Below are 23,629 nucleotides of genomic sequence, written 5' to 3' on the forward strand. Positions count from 1 at the left end.
CACTAATGATTAAATGGGGGACAGACACACTTCCAGTGCTTTGTGGTAACAAACAAGCTGACTCAGCGTCCTTGCTTAAACAAAACATTTTCTGAGAGCCAGGATTCAAGTAAACACAGGATATGTCTATGCCTCTTGGCCTGTTCATCGCAGTAAGACTCATAGTCTGCATCAGCTTGACTCTTGACTGTTCCCTCCCTTCCTCCGTTTCTTCCTTCCTTCCTTTCTTCCTTTCTGCCTTCCTATCAAACTCTCAGCATAGAGCTTCTCACCCTTCTGGCTCTGAAGATTGAATACTGCTGAGGGCATGGTAAATTCCAGATTAAGAAAGTGTGTGTGTGTGTGTGTGTGTGTGTGTGTTGGCTGGGGTTACTGGCCACCAACATTTGCAAAAGAATGATAAATTTCAGTCACACCCATCTACATGGGAGCAAGAAGTCAACCTGTGGTAGAACAAAATGGCAGGAACAGGAAAAAGCCCCAGACCTTTTGACTCCCTGTCCAATGCTCTTTCCATTATCTTAAGCAGCCTCACCCATTGATAAAATGCTTTGGCCCTTGGGTGTACACCAACAAATATTGCTCAAGCCCATATCCTACAGAAAGCTAGCCAGTCATTAATAAAGGATCCTTAGTCAACTAAGTCTGAGAAGTGCTGCAGATTCTATCTACCCTTGGAGATTCACCAGGCATGTTAGCATTTTAAAGGCTCTGTAAAAGAAGTAAACAACTCTGTTTAATTTTGTTTAACTCAAGATTTCCTCAACCTTCTCAGACCATGGATCCTATTAAATATGGATCCTATTAACAATGCCTATTCACATCTTGTAGTGTCCTATAGGGTGTGATTTGGAAAATACTAGAAAACTAAGTCAGGAACATGTGAATTAAACTGGAATTACTATGCTTTGGACACTGTTTAAGAAAATGCCCCTGGGACTAGAATCCAACCCTTCTCGTTTCCTGGACAGTTTATGTTTTGTTTTGTTTTGTTTTAAGATTGTATTTATTTATTTGAGAGAGAGTATAAGCAAGTGAGAGAGAGAACTGGGAGGCCAGGGGAGGGGCAGAGGGAAAGGGTGAACCCCATTCCCTGCTACGCAGGGAGCCAACTCAGAGCTCGATCCCAGGACCCCGAGATCATGACTTGAGCCAAAGGCAGATGCTTCACCAGTTTATGCTTTCCCCTCTGCATGCATCACATGCTTTCCCGGTGGTCTTTATTCTTCCCATTGCTAACATTTGCTGAGATCTCTCAAATTAACTACTCTAAGGACATCTACCTTGGTAATGTAAAGCAATGGTTCTTAAAATGCGATCTCCAGATCAGTGGCATTGGCATCCCCTGGGAACATGTCCAAAATGCAGATTCCTGAGCCCCACGCATTTCAGAAACTCAGGGGCAAGCCGCCACAATCTGCGTTGTAACAAGCCTTCCTGGGGATTCTGATGCACCCTCCGATTTGAAAAATCCCTGCTCTTCCATGGCAAGTCTTTCAGCCACTTTCCCTACATCTGCTATTATTTCCTTCTGCCTCTTATCACTCAGAAAACAGCCAAGATAAAGCAAGGTGCCTACATAAGATGACATGTGCCTACATAATAGTCCCTTCCATATCCCTCCCTTAGATCAAAAGACGGTTCCTTGGGTGAACAAATCACTCAGTCCCTCTTTTGACATATTCAGTTTAGGATAAAAAGCTTTGCATGAAATATGTAGAGATTATCCCTTAAGCCAGCCTATCCACACCAAGCAGCTTGCCTCACCAAGTCATTGCAATGCTGAAACTTCTTAAAGACACCAGACATAGCTGTCTCTAAACAATAAGGCCATTTCCACACACACGGACGTTTTGAAGGAAGGTTAGACTAGGAGTTCTTCACAATCCTACTGATCAATAGGCCAAAAAAAGGTCTACTGAGCGCCCATGCGGGGCAAAGCACTGTGCTGCACGCTCCAGGCTTTCACAAAACATGACGTGGACCCCCCTGTCCCCTGGGACGTTACAATGTAGTTTCAGAGAGAGACCTATCATATCAAAAACTGTCCAAGCACACCAAGTAGTGACCAGAAAGTGCCAGAAGAATGCTACTAAGCGATATCTAGACTGGAATGATACACTCTTGAAAGAACATTCTGTTGAGAAACAGAAAACGTAGGTTGGAGTTCTCCTTGTCGCACTTAATAGCTCTGTGACCTTGGGCAAGTCATAACCTTTGTGGGTTTTAATTAATATTCTGTCAATTGAGGGTAATAATTCTATACATGCCCCAAAGCAGGGAATAGAAATAGATGTGCTCTTTTTAAAAAATATTATTTATTTATTAGAGAGAGAGAGCAAGTGTATGGGTGGGGAGAGGGGCAGAGGGAGAGGAAGGGGCAGAATCCCCGCTAAGCAGGGAGTCCAGTGCGGGACTATGATCCCAGGATCCCTAGACAGTGACCTGAGCCGAAGGCAGACACTTAACCGACTGAGCCACTCAGGAGCTCCCAGATGTGCTCTTGAGGTAGCTTTCAGTCTAAGACCCATGACTCTAAGAGGTCTGAAACTGAACAGTCTGCAGGTGCAAGCAAGGGTGAAATCAGCCCTGGAGCTAGGGAGTACCTGCCCTAGCCCAGGGTTGCCAGGTCTTCCGATTTTTCTAGAGAAACAGAAATGCATATCTTGTGTAACATTTGTCCATTACCAATGTTGGTTGGTTTGTTTTTGTTTCTTGCACCTAATTCTAAAGCTTTGTAATTGGGCCAGACAAAATGTCTCTATGAGCCAGATGTGGCCAGTGATATAGCTAAGTGGTAACCTCAGGACTAGACAGGGGCCACAAAATTTTCACAGGGAAGGTGGAACTGTGGGGATTTTTGCTGAGGTTGCGATGAAACAGCATGATCAGTGTAATCGTGAAGATACCTCACTTTAAACCAAGTCAATATTTTTTGCTTTCCACATCTTCATTTGGTATTACAAAGGCATGGCTGCAGTCAATTACAGACCATTTAAATCACTCCTCCTTAAAGCTCTCCCTGACCAGCCTGGCCCCAAGTGCACTCTCTCCCTTCTTTGAGTTCCCATAGCAATTATTTTTCATGCAATTCATTTGGCGATTAATCACACAGTGGCTTGTGGCATCTTTTCTATTGCGGTCTTGAACTGCTATTTAAACATGTTATAATTATTTAAGTGTCCATATGTTTGCATCTTTACTCCCCTCTTTTTTTTTTTAAAGATTTTATTTATTTACTTGAGAGAGAGACAGTGAGAGAGAGCATTAATGAGGAGAAGGTCAGAGAGAGAAGCAGACTCCCCATGGAGCTGGGAGCCCGATGCGGGACTCGATCCCGGGACTCCAGGATCATGACCTGAGCCGAAGGCAGTCGTCCAACCAACTGAGCCACCCAGGCATCCCTTTACTCCCCTCTTAGTATGCTCTTTGAGAATGGAGGCCAGATCTTATTCCTTACAGTGCCTGACAGAGAGTAGAAGATTAGTCTGTTTTGGATTTAATTTCAGAAAAGGGTGGTAGAGAAGGGTAGTATACCTAAGGGGGTCTCTTGGCTGGTTTTTAGAACATGCTTTCTCTTGGGCGCCTGGGTGGCTCAGTGGGTTAAGGCCTCTGCCTTCGGCTCAGGCCATGATCCCGGGGTCCTGGGATCGAGTCCCACATCGGGCTTTCTGCTCAGCGGGGAGCCTGCTTCCTCCTTTCTCTCTCTGTCTGCCTCTCTGTCTACTTGTGATTTCTCTGTCAAATAAATAAATAAATAAATAAATCTTAAAAAAAAAAGAACATGCTTTCTCTAATATAGTCTGTGCTGTTCATCATATGCAAACTTGTACATTTCTATTTAATAAACATAGCTTCCAAACAGTGGAAAATATACCCAAAAGAACTGAAACTGTATTTCCACACAAAAACTTGCATTTACAAGCTCAGAGCAGCAGTATTCGGCATAGCCCAAAGGTAGACACCGGCCCAAGTGCCTATCAGCTGAAGAATGGAGAAACAAAATGTGATGTATCAATATGATAAGATATTATTCAGCCTTAAAAAGGAATGGAGTATATGGGGCGCCTGAGTGGCTCAGTGGGTTAAGCCGCTGCCTTCGGCTCAGGTCATGATCTCAGGGTCCTGGGATCGAGTCCCGCATCAGGCTCCCTGCTCAGCAGGGAGCCTGCTTCCCTCTCTCTCTCTCTGCCTGCCTCTCTGTCTACTGTGATTGATCTCTCTCTGTCAAATAAATAAATAAAATCTTTAAAAAAAAAAAAAGAAATGGAGTATGGAGACATTCTACAGCTGGGACGGACCTTGAAAACATTATGCTAAGTGAGAAAAGTTAGTCACAAAAAGACCATGCATTGCATGAGTCCATTTATATGAAATGTTCAGAAGAGGCAAATCAATAGCAAATAGATTGACGTTACCTGGGGCTGAGGAAAAGAGCCTTGGATGGACAGTATGCTAATAGCTGTGGGATTCCTTCTGGGGGTGAGGCCAGTGTGTCAAAATTAGATTGTGGGGATGACTGCCCAGCTCTGTGACTATTGAAAACCACTGAACTATATGCATGGATGAATTCTGTGGTTTGATCCTATCCGAATGATATCTCAATAAAGTTGTTAAATTAATAATAGCTAATGTTTTAATTAATTAATTATTAATTAATTAATAATAGCGAATGTTTAGGTCACACCTATTGTGTGACCATCTTCTAAGCCTTCTAGATATAGTAACTCCTTTAGTCCTCACAAAACCCTGACGAGGAAGGTGCTTTTATTGCCCCTGTCTGACAGGTAGGGAAATGGAGTTCCACACACAGTAAGGGGATAGTCCCAGGTCTCACAGCAGTGATTGGTGGAGATGAGATTCTAACCCAGGCCATTTGCATCTGGAGTGTTACGTTCTTGCAGGCTTGCCATTTCTCCATTATTCTGCTGGAGCTAGGATGGAGACAATCTTCACAGACGCAGGTTAGGCTGAGAGTGAGTGCAGGGAAAGTTGACTAGCAAATAAGAGGAAAGAGGCTGCAGAAGAAGCCAGGGGAAGTGATTTATAGACATTGTGATGCCGCAAGTAATTTCGCCGCTCCTTATTCCTCCCATCCTAGGAAGAGTATGCACCTTGTACTTAGTGTGTGGGGCACTGTGTCTGATGAGCTATATGGGAGTGGGGCGGGGAGGGTAATCCTTACAGAACAGATGTTTACAGTGATTCAGCAGGTCATGTATGTTGCTTTCGGGAGAAGAGTGCCCCAGTTCAGAACGCTCTTTGAAATAGTGGAGATGAGCCATTTTCCCCTTGACTCCTAGGAGTAAATGGAGTTATCCTGCCTGCCTGACCTCCCTAGAGCCCCAAGTTTCAGAAGATAGCTAGGTTCATTCCTTCAAGTGCAGGGGGGACACAAAGTTGATGATCAGAACCATTTAGCGAATGTCTGTCATGTACTAGGCGTTTCATGTTCTGACTTATTTAATCCTTAAAACATCACTGTGAGGTATTATTATTATTACCCCATTATACAGATGAAGAAACTGAGGCTCAGGGTGGAGGAGAGGATATAACAATTAGGAGCAGAACTGAGATTCAAACCCAACTTTCTCAGATGCTAGTGTTTTTTCCACTTTAATATACTCCATCCCACCAATATTTAATGAGCCCATACTTACACAATGCACTATAGAGGAGAAGGTAATAAGAGGGTCCTGTCCTCAAAACACTTTATAAACCAGCTGGGCAAATAAGATATATAAAACAAAATTAAAGTGAAAGTTTAATAGTGCTCTACTAATAATATAATCGTAATACTAAAAATCTATGATATATGTATAATTGTGCTATCTCTATAGTAACAATACAACATAAGGAGAGATGGGGATGCCTACCTTTTGTTTGACAGGCTTTGCAACTATGATCTCACTTATTCCACTTTAGAGGTGAAGAAGCAGGCAAAAGGAGGTGAAGTAATTGTTCTGGCACCAGATAGTTGATAAGGAACAGTCAGGACTCAAACATAAGCAGGATGTCTCCAGAGCCTCATCCTCTAGTCATTACACTGTATTTCCATAAGTGTGATATCATAACCTAGGTTTGAAAAAAAAAAAAAAACAATGCTGGGGAGCCCAAAGAAGAAAGCCATTCATTAATCTATCTGGGGCAGTCAGGAAAGCTTTCCCACAAGATGCAAAAGTTGTGCCGGTCTTAGAGGAGGGTAAGAATTTACTGGCAAGATAAGAGGAGTAAGGGTGTTCTGAGCAGAGGGAACACCATGTTCATGAACTTCTGCAAAGACCTAGTTTATCTGAGGAATGTTGAAAAGCTCAGTATAATGGAGGCTAGAGTGTATTGGGATGGCCAAGGGGTGGGAAGAAACAGTGCTAGTGGAGGAAGAGACTGGAAAAGTAGCCTGGGCTAACAGTGAAGGTATGCACAGCAGAAAGATGAATAAAAGTGAGCAGGACTAGAATGTCAACCGTGAGAGTCTCCCCCTTTTTTTTTTAATTCACTCTTGATTTGTCAAAGGGTTCCCCTTCCTTTCTCCAAGTCTGGGAAATGGGTTTTGCTAAGCAAGGATAAGAGTGCTTTGAGAGAGGAGGGTTTGAAGAGTGCTATCATCTTTGGAAAGGAGATGGGTCATGGTGGGAAAGAAGATTATCATGGGGAAGTCTCCTGGGAGAAAGTCTGAGAGATGGAACTGAGAAAGAGCCATTCACCCTTATTAAATCTACCATTATGTCGAGGGCAAGTGTAGGTTACTCAACACCCACTCAACCAGCATATGTACACAAACTGGGAAGAGGGATGGTTCTGAGATGAGGAGGAAGAAGCTACTAGTTGGGTTGTTTTAAGAGTTTCTCATCTGAGGCACTACTCCTTAGTTGCCCCTTCATCCTTGGGCCTAGGTGAAGAATCTTGGTTCCTTTGCCACTTCACTGTGCAAAATTAAAGGAGTTCTACTGTATAGGCAATGGACTGCCCAAAGAAGGTTTATGAGCAGGGAAGTATTAGGAGGATCAGTCTTGAGGTCAACTGAAGCCTGAATTAGAAAGGGAGGAAGGGACTAACTAGAAGCAGGAAGCCTGGTCCAGATGAGAAAGGGTATGGAATTTAACGCTGTGACCACATCGGTGACAATCAGGAGAAGGGCCTTTACTCAGTATAGACTTCCAAGGTAGCCTCGCAGCCTCTTGGTGACCCACTAGCTACAGAGGATCAGGGAGAAGGAGAGAGGACCCTAGGAGACAGCCAACTATTTTGACAAGCAAATTTGACAACCTAATTACGAGTAGGAGTTTTGTTCACCACACTCCTCTACCTCCAGTGTAGCCTTCCAAAGCTAGCCTGCTTGCCTTGGTTGTCTGACCGCGTTAACACAACAAAACCAGCTGTGGGTTTCACCCTTCCTGATTTCCTCTCTCTTTTCCTCATTGAGTCTAGCACTCAAATCCATGGTTCCCTCTGGCATCCTTCATAGGTCCTTTTCTGCTCTTTGAACAAAAGGAATCAGAAAGTCTGAAAGAGCCATTTCCACAGCGCTCCTCCTTGTCACCCAGATCCTTGTTGATGGCAGAGCTCTGGTTGCTGTTTCCTTTCTTCTATGATTGGGACATCGCTTACTCACATTCTGTTCAATAAAGTTCATCATGACCCACTGTGCTCTTTATTCTGAGACTTGTTACATAATTATCTTGTGTTCATGTGTGCTTTGTTTCCTCTCTGTTTTTTCCACATGGCCTTCTGGATTTTCGCTACAGTATTTAGATACAAAGAGAGATTTCTGACTAAAGCATCTGCTTGGAGTGAATAAAGAATTCTTAGCAAAGAATTTTTTTTTAAAATACTATCAGTGCTATAGGGGAGCCATGGATTCAGAGCCGAATCAGACTTATTTTCCTACAGCACATCTGTGATTAGGTCACTGTCTGACTCCAGATTCTTTCATTGTTCCCTCGGGTTGAGGAAAAGAAGTTCAAGTTTCTGAACCTTGTAGGTTCTGCCCCCAACATTATTTTGCAACCTTAATTCCTGCTGCTCTTCCCATGCTTGTCCCTGCAGTCATGTTATTCACTCTAGCTTTCTTGCCCTGTCCCATTCCCATCTGTTGAAATGCTGGCCGCTCCTTTGTGTCTGGAAGGCCTGATGATAAGGAATCAGAACTGGCTTTCAAACTCAGATTTCCTGCTTCCTGACTGAGTGATCTTGGGCAAGTTACTGACCTCACTGAGACTCAGTTTCCTCATCTGTAAATGCAGATCATAGTAATCTATCCTTAGGGGTGTAATAAGAAGAAATTATCTGACACATCTAGAGACATCTATCAAAATGTCCATCACCTAGTAGATGCTCAATAAATTATCAAATGGATAAATTCCAGGGGGAGGAGAGGAGTCTCAGACCACACAAAGGCCATCCATGTATTTCAAATAAGGAATCTCTGGAGTTTTATTCAGAGGGAAGTCTATCTGAATGGAAAATAATACATTTGTTTCTCCATTTCCCACTACTTGTCTCATTGCTCAAAAGTATGTTTGTATGTGATACCCATGACTATGTGCACAAGTATGTGTGTGTGAGAGAATGTGTGTTGGGGGGATGGGTATTTGCCTCAGCAGCTTCATTTCAGAAGGAGCTGAAGAAACACTTGTTTTCAAAATAGGTAAAAAATCAGGCACCAAGGAAGTTAAGTCACCTTAAGGCCAGGAGTGGACGCAGAGGAGAAAAGTAGGATTAAGCAGAAAACCAGGAGGGGCTGCAGTGTTCTCCCACTCTAAAGTTACAACTTGTCACTGAGGGAAAGCTAAGTCTCTTGAAATGAAGGGGACAGCCTAACAGAACACTTCTGTGGTTCACAATTTAAAATAACACTAAAAGAACTCCTTAAAGAAGATCCTTTGCTTTTTTGTGTCTCATAGAGAATTAATATCAGACAGAAATCAGAATCTTACCAGACCATTTATGAATAAAGTAGGCCATGAGAAGGCTCTTCCTAAAAGCTATCATAGAAATGGAAAGCAATCAAGAATGGAACACTAGAGAGTAATTCAAAGGTGCAGTGAAAAGGGGACAGGAGTGGAATGATACTGGATATCATGAGAGAGCAAGCCTGTTGTTAAAAAGAAAACCAGGAAGGGGCCTCAAAACATCATTGGAGGGATGAGCACTGATGGAGACAGAAGAGGGAGGGCGCGTGAGAAGCATGGGGAAGGAGCTGTGCTGTTAGAAGTCTATGGCCCAGAGGTGCCTGAGTGGCTCAGTCAGTTAAGTGTCTGCTTTTGGCCTGAGTCATGATCCCAAAGTCCCAGGATCGAGTCCCACATCGGGCTCCCCACTCAGTGGGGAGTCTACTTCTTCCTCTGACCACCACCCATGCTCTCTCAGTCTTTCTCTCAAATAAATAAAATCTTAAAACAAAAAAAAAGTCCACATCCCAGGGACACCTCTCAACAATTAAGTGTCTGCCTCTCTATTTTGGCTCAGGTCAGTATCTCAGGATCAGGAGGTCGAGCCACATGTTGGACTCTGCTCTGGGCATGAAATCTCAAGATTCTCTCTCTGCCTCTCCCTCTGCTCCTCCCCACCCCTCCCTTGAAAAATAAAGAAAGAAAAAGTAAAAAAGAATCCACATCCCTCCAGATTGGCAGAGCCAGTGTTGGGGGACAGCAGTTGCCATTCCAGTGTCTCTAAGGGCCACTCAAATATGTCTTCCCACAGATCAATTCACAGAAGGGTACACCTAATTGGCAGCTGTTTGTGGACATAATCACGCCCACCATGGGGACCTCATCAATAGTTACTATTCATAGAAATAGAGTTACCTGGAGGCACTCTAATCACTCTAATTGGTACAACTCTTCAATTCAATAAATTCAGCACAGTATCAAGCCACCTAGTATGTATTTGTGCTGTGCTACCTCAACCAGGATCATTCATTTATTGAGTGGCTACTGTGTGCTGGGTATTCTTATAGGTTCTGGGGCTAGAACAGTGACCAAAACAGGCAAGAAAAACAAAAACAAAAACAAAAACCCTGCCCTCCTCGAGTTTCCATAATGAAGTCAAAAAAGAAAAAAGCAAAGCAACTGCTACCGAGCATCTTTGATACATCACGTGCTTTTTGTACATTTAATCTGGACAAACCTATGAAAAAGTTGATGGCACCATTTTACAAAAGAGGAGACGAATGCTCAAACAGATTAAAGGACAGGCCAAGCTTCCACAGCCAGGTAATGGCCGAACTGATGTTTGTAGGCAGCCACGTCTGTCTCATTCCAAAGTCTGTGAATTTCTCCTTCTTACCTTTTTGACCTTCCACAGACCCTGAGGGTCAATTTCGTCATGCCCAACATTTAACTTTTAGAGACTGTTGTCCAGTAGCCATTCAGAAATGCAAGGATTGTTCAGAGTTCAATGGGTCAGTCAGACCCTGGGGATAGAGAGATAACAAGACATAACCTCTGAGCTTAACTCTGTTACTGAGTAGGTAAAGAGGCAATCTAGCAGTATGCTTAAGAGTCCAGGTGCTGGAGAAAGACTAACAGGCTTCAAGTCCTAGGTTGGGCCTCTATATCATCTTGGACAAGTTACTTAACTTCTCGTGTCTTAGTTTTCCCACCTGTAAAATGGGAATAATAAGTGCCCACATCATATCCTGGGGATTTCAGGGATTGCAGAAGATAATAATAGCAAACACTTATACAGTACTGATTATGTGTCCGGAACTATTCTAAGTACTTTATATACGGTATCTCTTTAATGTTGACTAGCAGTTCTCAAAGTGTGCCTCAGGGAACCCCCAGAGATCTGGTATTTTATTTTCATAAAAATACTAAGGCCTATTTCTGCTTTTTTCAGTTTTGTACTCTTACAAATGTACAGTGGAGTTTTCCAGAGGCTGCGTGATGTGTGATGTTGCAACAGGTTGAATGCGGGAACAGATAGGAGAATCCAGCTATATTTTACTCATTCAGATATTAGAAAGATGTGCAAAATATAGAAAACAGTGCTGTTCTCACTACATTTGGCGGGGGTTGGAAAATATAGTTCTTTCTCATTAAAAATTTTATTTGTAGTAACATATGCAATGGGTTTAAATTGTCATTTTAAGCACTTTTTTTAATTTTTTAAAGATCTTATTTATTTATTTGAGAGAGAGAGAGACAGAGGGAGAGGGAGCACAAGCAGGGGGAGGGGCAGAAGGAGAAACAGACTCCCCTCTGAACAGGGATTCCCAACCCTGGGCTCCATCAGAGGACCCCACAATCATGATTTGGACCAAAGGTAGATGCTTGAAAGACTGAGCCATCCTGACATGCCAATATTGTCATTTTAATAAGTTGATAAATATTTTTTAGCTTCTCAGTTTTAATATCTAGTAATATCTAGTAATTTTAATATTGACAAACATAAACCAAATTTTAAAACACGCTTTGGGGTCCTCAATAATTCTGAAGCACAGAAAGATCCTGAAGCCAAAAACACTGCAAGCCTATGATACCCATGATACCCAAAAAACGTTTAGCCCAGTGTCTGGCACATAGGAAACACTCAGTAAATGTAAGTTCTTAATATCATTACACCTATAGCCCTGATAAACACCGTATGATGAGAAAATGCTATAAAAGAAATGCTAAATGCTGTGGCAGTTCGCAGAGAGGAAAGCCTGCATCCAGTTGACAGATCCCAGAAAGGCCTTGTGAAGTAGGTGGCGCTAGAGAATGAAGAGGATGATGACCAGAGAACTCTGTGGAGGGGAAGTGATTCCAGGTGGCAGAAATGTTGAAACAGGAGAGCAGAAGGGGTGCTCTGGAAACAAGGAGTCGTCGGGTGCCTGGGTGTCTCAGTCAGTTAAGCATCTGCCTTTGGCTCAGGTCATGATCCCAGTGTCCTGGGATTAAGCCTCACGTCGGGCTCCCTGCTCGGTGGGGAGTCTGCTTCTCCCTCTCCCTCTGCCCCTCCCCTCTGCATGTGCTCTCTCTTGCTGCCTCTCAAAATAAATAAGTAAAATCTAACAAAAAGAAAGAAAGGAAGAAAGAAAGAGAGAGAGAGAGAGAAAGAAAGAAAGAAAGAAAGAAAGAAAGAAAGAAAGAAAGAAAACAAGGAGTGGTAAATTTCGGCTGCAGCCAAAAGAAAGGGGCAGAAGAGTAATGGGAGAAAAGGCTGGAAAGGAAGATTGTTGAGAGCACAACTGAGGAGTGTCTTGAATGATGAGGAGTTGGTACGTTACTCACAAGATAATGGGGAGCCATTAAGGATCTTTAGATAAGGTCTGAGGTTTAGAGAGATGACTGGCAGCTATGTTGAGGATTGTTTGAATGTTGAGGATCATTTGAAGAGGGAGAGCCTGGACATAGAGCAACTAGTTAGGAGACTATTGTGACAGCTAGAGCAGAGGCCCAAGGGATGGGGAAGAAGGGAAAGATCTGAAAGGATATGAGCATCTACTAAATAAGTGATTATTCATTGAACTTCCATGACCTCCTCTGTTTTTCTCTCCAACATTAAGGACTTCCCCATCCCCAAAGATAGGTCATGATGGAAATATTTCATATGTACAGCCCCAAAGCTTTGCCCCATGGCAGCAAAAGAAATTGGGCAGAGCAAGTATGTCAGATTTCAAAATGAATGCCCACAGAAAATCAGGGACCTGAAGTAAAGGACAGAAGTGGAGAGGTATCTGAGGTGAGGGTAGATATTAAAATCCACACTCCCGGGGCGCCTGGGTGGCTCAGTGGGTTAAGCCGCTGCCTTCGGCTCAGGTCATGATCTCAGGGTCCTGGGATCGAGTCCCACATGGGGCTTTCTGCTCAGCAGGGAGCCTGCTTCCCACTCTCTCTCTCTGCCAGTCTCTCTACCTACCTGTGATCTCTCTCTGTAAATAAATAAATAAAATCTTAAAAAAAAAAAAATCCACACTCCCTGTACAAATTAAAGTGGGTGCAGATATATGGCTTAGGCAATCTAGTGGAAAGAGAAGTTATGAGTTGAGCCCAAGGCCAAATGAAAAGTATTTTTGCAAACAAAAGCAAAAGAAATATTCTACCCGTCCCAAGTCAGAAACTGCTGTGAAGCACATGGACATGGTGGGGGTTGGGGATTCGTGTATAATGGTTTCAGCCTTTTGCCCTGTTAGTTAATGGTTTGGTTTGGGTGTTGTCAAAAACAAAAAAAGAAGAAGCCAAACTATTTAGTGATTTACTGCAATGTTCCCTCAGTTCCCATACCATTCCCTCTGTACTATGTAAGAAACAATGAAGTTCCTGGAAAACTATGGGCATCTGTGCTCTGTTACACAGGCTGTTTCACAGAATTGTGAAGAGGTGGGACAGGGGTCTTGCAGACAGAGGGGTGGTTCTTGGTACCCCAAGTGGCTAATGTGTATACTTTTGCTGGGCAGGAGGAAACTTTATTCTTAGTTCTGATAGTGTGAAAAGTCAGCATTGGCAAAACATTCCCCTGGTGGGATTTCCAGATTGAATTTAAACAGTCCTCTTCTGTGAGGGAGTGTCTTCAGGGCTAGAGGAAAAGCTGGCAAGTCTTCCTGAAGGTTCATTGTTATTATCTACTAGTGGCTCTATGCCACCTTCACCCACAGCCCACCACCGGGATCGTGCTGACTTAGAAGACCACAGTTGGGAGTGCGTTTCTGTGTCCCTGCAGGAGGTGGGGAGGTTCTGGCTGACTTGTCTACTAGGCTATTAAGTGATCAACAGGAAGCGAATGACCAGATGCGTACCTCCTACCCCAATAACAGAAAAAAAGCAATGGCTAGCATTTAGGGAGGACTTCCCAAGTGGGAGGGACACTTGCGTTGAATCCTCTCACACCGAAACCTCCCCACAACCCTGCAAGGCAGGCACTATCATGATGAGACAACAGTCTCAAAGAAGTTTTTCTTTTTATTATTCTTTTTCAGTAAGCTCTACACCTAGCGTTGGGCTTGAACTCACAACCCCAAGATCCAGAGTCGCATGCTCTCCTGACGGAAATAGCCAGGTGCCCCAGTCTGTTTCAAGTGGCTTGTTTAAAGGCATACACGAGCCAGGAGGTGGCAGAGCAAGAATTTGAACCCACAACTTTCTGACTTTTTCTATCATACCTCACCACCATCAGACGAGTTCCTTTCTTATTATCTCCTGAGTGTGTGTTCTGCTTCATTTTTCATGATTGGAGCACCATGGACCTCTCTGAGTTGCCTTGTAGAACTCCCACTCATCTGATGGCCTCTGAGGTGCCATGTTCGCCACCTTGGGAAGCTGCTCTAACCCAATCTAGGTTCTCTGACCTCAGGTTCAGCTTGCGTCAACTACTCTTCCTCCCATTCCTGTCTAGATGCCGCCTAACATCTGCTTGAAAAATTCCATTGGGAACTAACTTTGTGGGCATAGGGCTTTTTCATTTTGTACTGGTCCCACAAACTATGCAGTGATCCTGCTTCCAGTGAAAAAATCCTCATTCGTTTGGGAGGTAATCCCTTCCATCTTTGCGCGGCACTGTCTATTAGCAAGGGTGTCCTTACAGTGTGAGGAAATCTGTGTATCTACAGTTTCTTCCCATTGGCTTCAGGGACAGACTTGCAATACAATTTCTAGCTTGGCAACGGCCTCGCCATGGCTGTAAGCAAGTGACTTTAGCCTCTCTGAACTTCGATTTTCTTATCTCTAAAATAGTAATACTGTTACCTTCTTTGCAGGTTTTTTTTTTAAAAGAATTTTATTTATTTGTCAGAGAGAGAGCATGAGCAGGAGGGAGTGGCAGCCGAGGAAGAAGCAGGCTCCCTGCTGCGCAAGGAACTTGATACAGGACCTGATCCCAGGACCTTGGGATCATGACCTGAGCTGAAGGCAGACGCTTAACTGACTGAACAACCCAGGTGTCCCAAGTTTTGTTCTGTTTTAAGGACAGATAGGACACAGCATATTGTAAGTAGTCAATGAATGGAAACTCTAATGAACATCATTCATGACCCCTACCATAAGCACATTGAGTGGCAAGGACAGAATGTGGTAGAGAACACAGATCTTGATGTGTTTCTTGCCTGAATGGGGCAAACCACTTAAAAAATCTTATATTTTCACTATTCTTTTTCTTTCCATACTAAGAAAACTTGATATCATCAACCCACTTATCATTTCACCTTCTAGTACTATGATTCAATACAACCTAATTTAACAAAGAGTATGCTTCTCAATAGTACCTGTAGTATTTTACCAGGGGATTGCTTCATGTTTTAATTTCACAAAATAATTTTTCATCTCTGATCTCATCTGAATCTCATAATAGCTCTATGAGGCAGGCAAGGTAGACATTAGCTCATTCCATCTGTTCATTCATTCAACGATTCAATCTCTATTTACTGAGGCTCTGCTACATGCTAGACCTGGTACTCAGGGCTAGGGATACCATGGTGAGCAAAGCACTTCTGATGACCAACCTCTAGAGCTTATATTCTAGTACATTCACAGATAAGGAAGCTAATTTTGATGTTTACGTAGAATCTGCGCCAAGTCACATGCTTCCTAGGGGGTAGATCTGGGACCAAAACTAAGGTTTTCTAGTGCTCACTTCAGTGTATATTCGGCTCTCTCAGGCTGTCTCTTGTTCCCCTGCATCCATTGCTTTTTTCTTATACCTCTCCCTTAGCTCAAAAGCATCTGGAGTTTGCTGTTAGACTATTCTTTGTAAACATTGCTTTTAGCTTCGCCACAGCAGAATTATTACACATGGTTCCCACTCATCTAGTGGATCAACGTTAAGCCGCCCTCGATGTGTCCCTGAGGTGTTTGCTGATCTTGACTACTTGTCTGGATAACCGGTCAGTAACCCAGAAGCAGGAGAGCTAGGATTACTTCAGCCGCTCTCCCTGCCCATTCCTGGGTTAGTTCACCTTTCTTTGACTGGTTAGGTTATATAGAATTTCCTCTTGAAAACCCTAAAGTGGCTCCCAATTGCCCACATATGCTATCAAGTTCAAACACTCTGCCTGGCTTTTTAAGCCCTCCATTATCTGGTCCCACACTCTCTTTGAACTTTATCTCTTTATTCCCCCCACCTTCCACACATCCACCCCAAAAGCCTATTTCTGAGCCTATGCCCTATTCACTTACCTCATCATTCTTTCTACGTTCATCTCATGAAACTAGAAGCTCACCTTTCTCCCCACCATCTAGAATAAGTCCTACTTAGCCTGACTCCTACTTCCTTAATGAAGCTACCATAAATGGCTCCAGCTCCCAAGAATCTCACCAATAACTGAATAGTCCTACTTCTGAGTTATTTTTAAGATTTTATTTATTTATTTGAGAGGCAGAGAAAGCTTGTGTGTGTGTGTGTGTGTGTGTGTGTGTGTGTGTGTGTGTGTGTGAGAAAGAGAGAGAGAGAAAGAGAGAGAGAAGAAGAAAAGAAGAAGGCTCCCCGCTGAGCAGAGAGCCAGAAGTGGGACTCCACCCCAGGACCCCGGGATCCTGATCTGAGCCAAAAGCAGACGTTTAACTGACTGAGCCACCCAGGTTCCCCCTGAGTTTTAAAAATTAATTGCCCATTTTTGCAGAGAGAGTCAATTATCATATGGTTTCACTTATTTGTGGAGCATAAGTGACTAGTATAATAAGTAAATAATAATAATAATAATAATAATAAGCATAATAAGTGAATAGCATGGAGGACATGGGGAATTAGAGAGAAGGGAGTTGGGGAAAATTGGAAGGGGAGGTGAACCATGAGAGACTATGGACTCTGAAAAACAATCTGAGGGGTTTGAAGTGGCGGGGGCGTAGGAGGTTGGGGGAACCAGGTGGTGGGTATTAGAGAGGGTACGGATTGCATGGAGCACTGGGTGTGGTGAAAAAATAATGAATATTGTTATGCTGAAAATAAATTTTAAGAAATCTTTAATAAAAAATAATGGATTGCCCATGTACACACCAAAGAGCATAGACCTTCATTTGAAAAAGTCCTGGGGATTTTAATTGGCTTCATGCTCAATATGAATCAATCACAGTGATGCAGTTACAAATACATAAATAAATAGATATCTGGGGGTGAGCGCCTGGGTGTTGCACAGTTAAGCATCCTGCTCTTGGTTTTGGCTCATGTCATGATCTCAGGGTCGGGACATGGAGCCCAGCATCGGGCTCCATGCTCAGTGTGGAGTCTGTGTAAGATTCTCATCCTCCCTCTGCCCCTCTTCCCTCATTAAAAAAAGAAAAAAAAAATTAAGAGAGATAGATAGGGGATACAATCTCAGGCTGTACTAGAAGAAATATCATGTCTAGATTGAGAGAAATAATTACTCAACTGGACTCATTAATTCACTCATTCATTTAAAAACAATCATTTCTTTTCAATGTAAAGACCCTTTGTTTCAGAAATAATTTGCAGCATTATTTGTCTTTGGTAAGCTTTAAGATTCTCCCTTTATCCTTGATGTTCTGAAGTCCCACCATGACTCATCCAGGAATTATTGATCTGTCTTCATTTATTCTGCTTAGGATTAAGTACAGGTTTTAACCTGAGGACCCGTGTCTTATCAATTCTGGAAAATCCTCAGCCTCGGCTCTTCAAACATTATCTCTTCCTATTTTCTTTCCTTCTGGAATTTCTACTAGATGTATGTGGATTGTCGTAGTCTATCATCTGGGCCTTTTCATTTCCCTTTCACACAGCATTTTTACAGTGTTGCATTATATTCTATGAATATCTCAGCTCTCTTTGTTATTTCACTAATTCTCCCTTGTGTCTTATTTGTAGTTTAACCTGTCGGTTGACTTTTTTTTACTTTTCAATGGGACTTGAAATAAGGTCTTCCAATATTTGTCCCATATTTTCTATATTCTTAATTTCTAGAACTTTTCTTTGGTGTGTGTGTGTATAGATATAGATATAGATATAGATATAGATATATAGATATATATTCTTGCTTTATGTTTTCTGTTTCTTTTTGATCTCTTAAAATCTTTAAGCATACAATATTTTAAAGTCAGTTTAGGTTGCTGTAGTATCTATAGTTCTTTAGAACTGAATTCCCCCATTCGTTGTACATACTGACCAACTCTTGCTGTGAGTTTCTTCATGTTGCTTTATAATTTTCCATTTGAGATTCTCTTCTGCAGGAGCTGTATTCTGTGAATTTGACTCTGAGTTATGGAGGTGGCCTCTCAGCAGTTTTCCACTTACTTCTACCAGAGCTCTATGGTACTCCCAGTTTTGGATCAGCTTTTATGTGAATTTCCCAACTCAGGGTTTCTGAACTCTGTGGGTACTATGGATTCTGATCTCATCCCAGTGTGTAGCTCAGGCTTAGATTTTTAAACTTCTTGTGGATGAGTCTATTTCTACCCCATTTTAGAGAAGATGGCCTACATTTTGTTGGTGGAAACACAGTACGGCCTAATAGTTAATAGCATAGCCCCTGGATCTGAATCTTGTACTGGCCAAGTCCTGGCTATGTGACCTTAAGCAAGTTACTTAAACACTTTTTCCTTACATGTGAAATGAGGTTATAATAGTACCTACTTTATGGTGTTTTGGTGAGGATTTAGTGAATTGTTATATACAAAACACATAGTAGGAAAGTACTTGGCACATGATATGTACTAAATAAGATCTATTATTGGGTCCTTGGCTATTTGGCAAATCTGGTTTCAATTCACAGATGAAGCAGGTATCTTCTGCTCCTTGTTTTGCGCAAGAAGCCCAATTCTAATTCAGTTCTAAGCCCTTCAAAGAACTTGAAAACCTCAGTTTCTAAAGTACGTATCTAGTCCCACTATTTCCATGAGTTGTGAAAATTCAATTCATGCTCATTGCTGTGATTTTGAGTCTATTTTTGTTTCTGGAATCTGGGGGTTTTGTCCTTTCTTGCCTGTTGAATTCAGCTGTATACTTCTGTGGTCACATTGTATTCAGTATGTCTCTGTGTTTTGACTTACATTGTTAATAAATAGTGAACAATAATAGATAAGTTAACTGTTCAATAATAGGGCATTCATTAAATAAATTATGGTACATCCTTCAAATGGAATACAATGCAGCCATAAAAAATAATGTAAATATGCCTATATAATTATATGAACTGGCAAAGGATACAGCTGTGTTGCACTGTTAAGTGAAAAAGCAAGGAGCTAAGAAACATGTGTGTCTATATTGTGTGTATATACATTTATGTATTTTTAGGCATAAAAATGATACCAGAGGGATGCCCTGGTTACTGGAGAAGTAACCCTGGTTACTTCTTGCATAGATGTGAGAGATAGACTTTTACTTCACTTTTTTCCCTTTTGTTATAATTTTTTTAAAATAATGTACAGACATCTTTTAAAAATCAAGTAATTTGAAAGAAATCGAAAGAATTACTCACTCTCTGGTCTTGACTCCTCCAAAAGAAAGATAACCGACATTTACTGAGCATCTACTTGTCTAGGAGCTGAGACAATACTGACAAATAAACTTCATTCCCTTCTCTAAGAAGCTCAAGATCTGATGAGAGGGATTCCCATAAACAAGCGCAGAAAGCTGCAAGAAATATTCACAAGTAGGTGGGGGAATACCTGACTTTGTCAGAGGAAAGGGCACAGAGGAAGTTTCACAGAGGAGCTGGGGCGTGAACAATTGTTCACCAAACAACAGAATGTGGAAGGTGTGAAAGGAGTACTTACAAACTGTATGAGTTCCAAATTTTCAGACTTGCCAACTGCCAGCCCATGGGAAGAAACTGGCCTGGAAACATCTTTTGTCTCACACCTGATCTACCTCACCTTTTTAAAAATTATCTACTTGCCCCTGAAGACATTTTGGGAGAAAAAAAAAATCCACACTAGAGCTTGCTCAGGGGAGGACAAAGCAGATATGTTTGGAAACCATGTCAAATCAAGAGTTCAGGGAACTAAGCCATTAAGCCTCAGAAAAGGGATAATTTGAGATCCATGTCTTTCCCCCTTTTTAAAGATTTTATTTATGTATTTGACAGACAGAGAGAGAGAAAGAGAGAGAGGGAGAGCACAAGCAGGGGGAACAGCAGAGGGAAAAGCAAACTTCTTGCCAAGCAGGGAACCCAATGTGAGACTCAGTCCTGGGTCTCCAGATCACGACCTAAGCCTAAGTAGACACTCAACTGACTGAGCCACCCAGGCACCCAGGAACTATCTTTCTTCAAGTCAACCAAAAGCAAACACAGAGAAGAGAGAATAGATTCATTTTCTGTCATCTCTTCATTCATGTGATAGGTGTTTGTTGTATGCCTGCTATGCACCAGGCTCTGACAGAACTTCTCCAAATAGCAGAATTAGGACCAAGGAGATACATTTCAGGAAGGCATATTTGAACTCAGGATAGTGATTCTTAACTATTGGGTCTTGGTGCCCTTTGAATGTGATAAGAGGTATGAGCCCTCACTGCTGAAAAAATGTACCTATGCCCATGCATGCAAATATCCACCTGCAATTTCAGGAAACTCATAAACCCAGCAAAGTACAAAACAAAACAGCCACACAATGGATAACTATGCTGCCATTGCAAAGAATGATGTAGGCATCAAGTGAGAAAGAAGAAAGGTACAAAACAGTGTGCATAGTTTTCCATAAAAGGATTCTACATGCACACATATGGAATCTATAATGTGTAGGTTACCTTTAGAAAAAGACAATACGCTGGTACAAATGATTGCCTCCTGGAGGGAACTTGGTGGCTGAAGACAGAGGGAAGCTTTAACTTGTACTTTGAGGAAGGTGAGTGACATGATCTGACCTATATTTCTAAAGCATCTGGGTAATAATCCTGGTTTACGGAATGAGGACTTCTTAGAATAGGGTTGTAGCAGTAGGACATGGTGGAATATTCTTTTCACTCCTTCCTCACCAAACATTTGGCATTTTGTATCATGTATATTTAATACCTATTCAAAAATATGTATCAAAAAAGGGCTCTTGGCAAAGATCATTCTAGGAATTAAATTACTCTACTGAGCATTTTGTTTCAGGCTATATGGAGCTTCCTGGCAGTCCTCATGTAAACACTAAATTCATCACCAGGAAGGTGGGATCGAGAAGTCTTGCACTTGGAGGGGGTGGGTTGCTATAGGTCATGAGAGTGTTCTGTCCTCACTGGAAGATGCCAGGAATCAAAGAACTAGTATTGCACTAAATAATCATTCGTGGTTGATTCGATAGATATTTATGTAACACCTGTTATGTGCCAGACACTGTGCTAGGTTCTAGGATAGAACTGACAAAATAAGCTCCTGCTTTCCAAAAGTTTACATTCTGGCAGTGAAGGCAGATAAGGAATAAGCAAGCAAATATTATTATATTTTGCAAAATAGTTAGTTCATACAGAGCAGTATGAAATGATATGGAGGCATGCAGAGAGTGGCAATTTTTAAATAAGGTGGCCAAGGAAATATCTCTGTTAAGGTGTCATTTGCACAGAGATCTGAGGAAAGCAAGTGAGTAAGCCTGTGGCTCTATGGGGAAAGAACATTCTAGTTAGAGAGAACACCCATTGGCTGTTGGAAGTTATCTTGGTGTGTCTGAGAAACAGCAAAGAGGCCATATGACTGGAGCTGAGTCATCAAGGGAGAGAGTGGTAGGAATTCAGGTCAGAAGGGTAACAGGGAAGAAGATGCCTCAAATAGAATCTCACAGATCATTCTAAAGACTTCAGCTTTTGTTATGAATAATGGAAAAAGCATGGGAGGGTTTAAGCATGGTTCATCGGATGAAGATGATAGCAGAGGAGATGGTGAGAAGTGGTCAGATTCTAAATAATTTTGAAATTTTGAAAGATGCTCTGCACAGTATTGCCAACAGATTGGATATGGGGTGTGAGAGAAAGGGGGAGTTAAGGAGGATTCTGAGCTTGCCCTGAACCTCTAGAAGAATGGAGAAAGAAGACTGGGGGAGGGAAGCAAGTATAAGGAAATAAAGTCACTTTGGTTTTGGAGAATTTCAGGTTGAGTTGCCAGAGAGCCTAAGGGTCAGACAGATGAGGGAAATGCTGAGAAGACTGAGATAGAGTTACCAGTGAACTAGGAAGAGAACCAAGGATGTGTGACGTTCTGGAAGCCAAGTGAAAAAAATTTTTTTTCTTCAAAAAAGGTGATCAGCTGTGTCAAATGTCACTACCGGGTCAAATACAATAAGGATAGAAAAGTGATCACTGGATTCAGCATTGGGGAGATATTGTTGACAGGGACATGAATCATTTTGGTGAAGAGACTTGGGGAAAAAGCCTGATGGCAGAGAATTCGAGAGAAAATGGGAGAAGAAAATCTGGAGCTCATGAGCAGAGACAACTCTTTGTAGATTATTTCCTGAGAGGGGTGGGGGAAATAAGAATGAAGTAAAGTGAAGAGTTTTTCTTTTTAACATCAGAGATATTGGTTTGGTGAAAGAAAAATTGCTGATGTCACCAAAGGAGGGGAAGAAGATTAGAGCAATGACCATGACTGGACCAAGAAGAATGGGTTCTAGGACACAATTGGAGGGGTTTGGCCTTCAGTGGAATCACAGGCAGTTCATTTAGAGTGACAAAAGAGAACACAGGGTATGTGGATGCAGATACAAGTAGGCTTGTAGGAGTCTGGGGTTGTTCTCTTCTGACGGCTTCTATTTTCTCAGTGAAATAGGAAACAAGGTCAGTAGCTTAGAGGAAGGATGGGGTGCTGGAAGGTTGAAGAGACAGAGGGTGCTAAATAACCATCCAGGAGAGTTTGAGAGTGACTAGAAGAAGGTAATGTAGTGAAACTGGATGGTAGCTCTAAAGGCCCACCTGAAGTTAGTGATCATGAATCTAAAGTGAGACTAGTCAGCATGGGTTTAAGTTTTTAACCTAATCTTGTTCAACTGCTGGGGCAGGTTTAGAATAGACAGAGTTGGATTTAACCAAGATTAGGTGTCTGTCACGCAAATATGATGAAGGCAGAGAGGCAGGCGAGGCCAGGGTGTGTGGAAAAGTGTGAATATAATAATGGTGGACACAGAATTTAAGGACACTAGGGGGTGGAGGGATAGTACCGTGAGGTCCATCATATAATTGTTCTCTTGGGACTTTTGTCACAAAAAAGTGACACTTTTTTACACTGCTCTCATGCTCGTGTTCCTCAGAACCACTAGACCCTCACAACCATGACTGCAACTGAGGTCAGGAAACTTAGAACACCCCGTGTCCCCCATACCTCTCTTGGAGATCCACCTTGCCTCTTAACATACTAAGGACTCCGAATATCCTGGCACTTGGGAAACGAAGTGGTTTAATTAACACAGTGGTTGACAACTTTTCTTGTTCGTGGGCCTCTTTTCTTAGGTGATGCTATCAAATGTCCACTCCCAGGGACTAATACTCCATGGAACACACTTTGAGAAATACTAACCTAAGGAGAATACTGGGGATCAGAAGCTGCGTCGTAGGCCAAAACCTTCCTACAGCCTTTCTCCAAGGCAGTGCGCACACAAGGAGGAAACCATACCCTTCCCTGCTGTAGCTGAGCTGGTCTCCCAGACATTTGGATTCTATCCCCTTCTCCTTCAGCCAAATAAACCTGATATTGTCAATACAGCTGATTCCCTAGTTTTCATTCAGCTGCTGTTCTCACTGTCGTAGCTTCAATAATTCAACAGATATTATTGTGACAATGCACTGGAAGCAG

The 23,629-nt window shown here is 42.3% G+C and overlaps 1 protein-coding gene across 1 annotated transcript in view; it reads right to left on the reverse strand.

Annotated features, from left to right (window-relative positions):
- RTL9 (retrotransposon Gag like 9) overlaps window positions 1–6,040 on the reverse strand; it is a 69,003-nt gene extending 62,963 nt beyond the window's left edge. Inside the window, exons 1-2 of the mRNA XM_082717328.1 lie at window positions 5,877–6,040; window positions 5,661–5,723 (exon numbers count right to left, since the gene is read on the reverse strand). The gene's annotated coding sequence lies outside the window, so the exon portion shown is untranslated. The remainder of the gene's footprint in view (window positions 1–5,660; window positions 5,724–5,876) is intronic.
- Window positions 6,041–23,629: the final 17,589 nt, after the last annotated feature.

Source organism: Mustela nivalis (assembly GCF_964662115.1).
Source record: "Mustela nivalis genome assembly, chromosome: X".
Classification (NCBI taxonomy): domain Eukaryota; kingdom Metazoa; phylum Chordata; class Mammalia; order Carnivora; family Mustelidae; genus Mustela; species Mustela nivalis.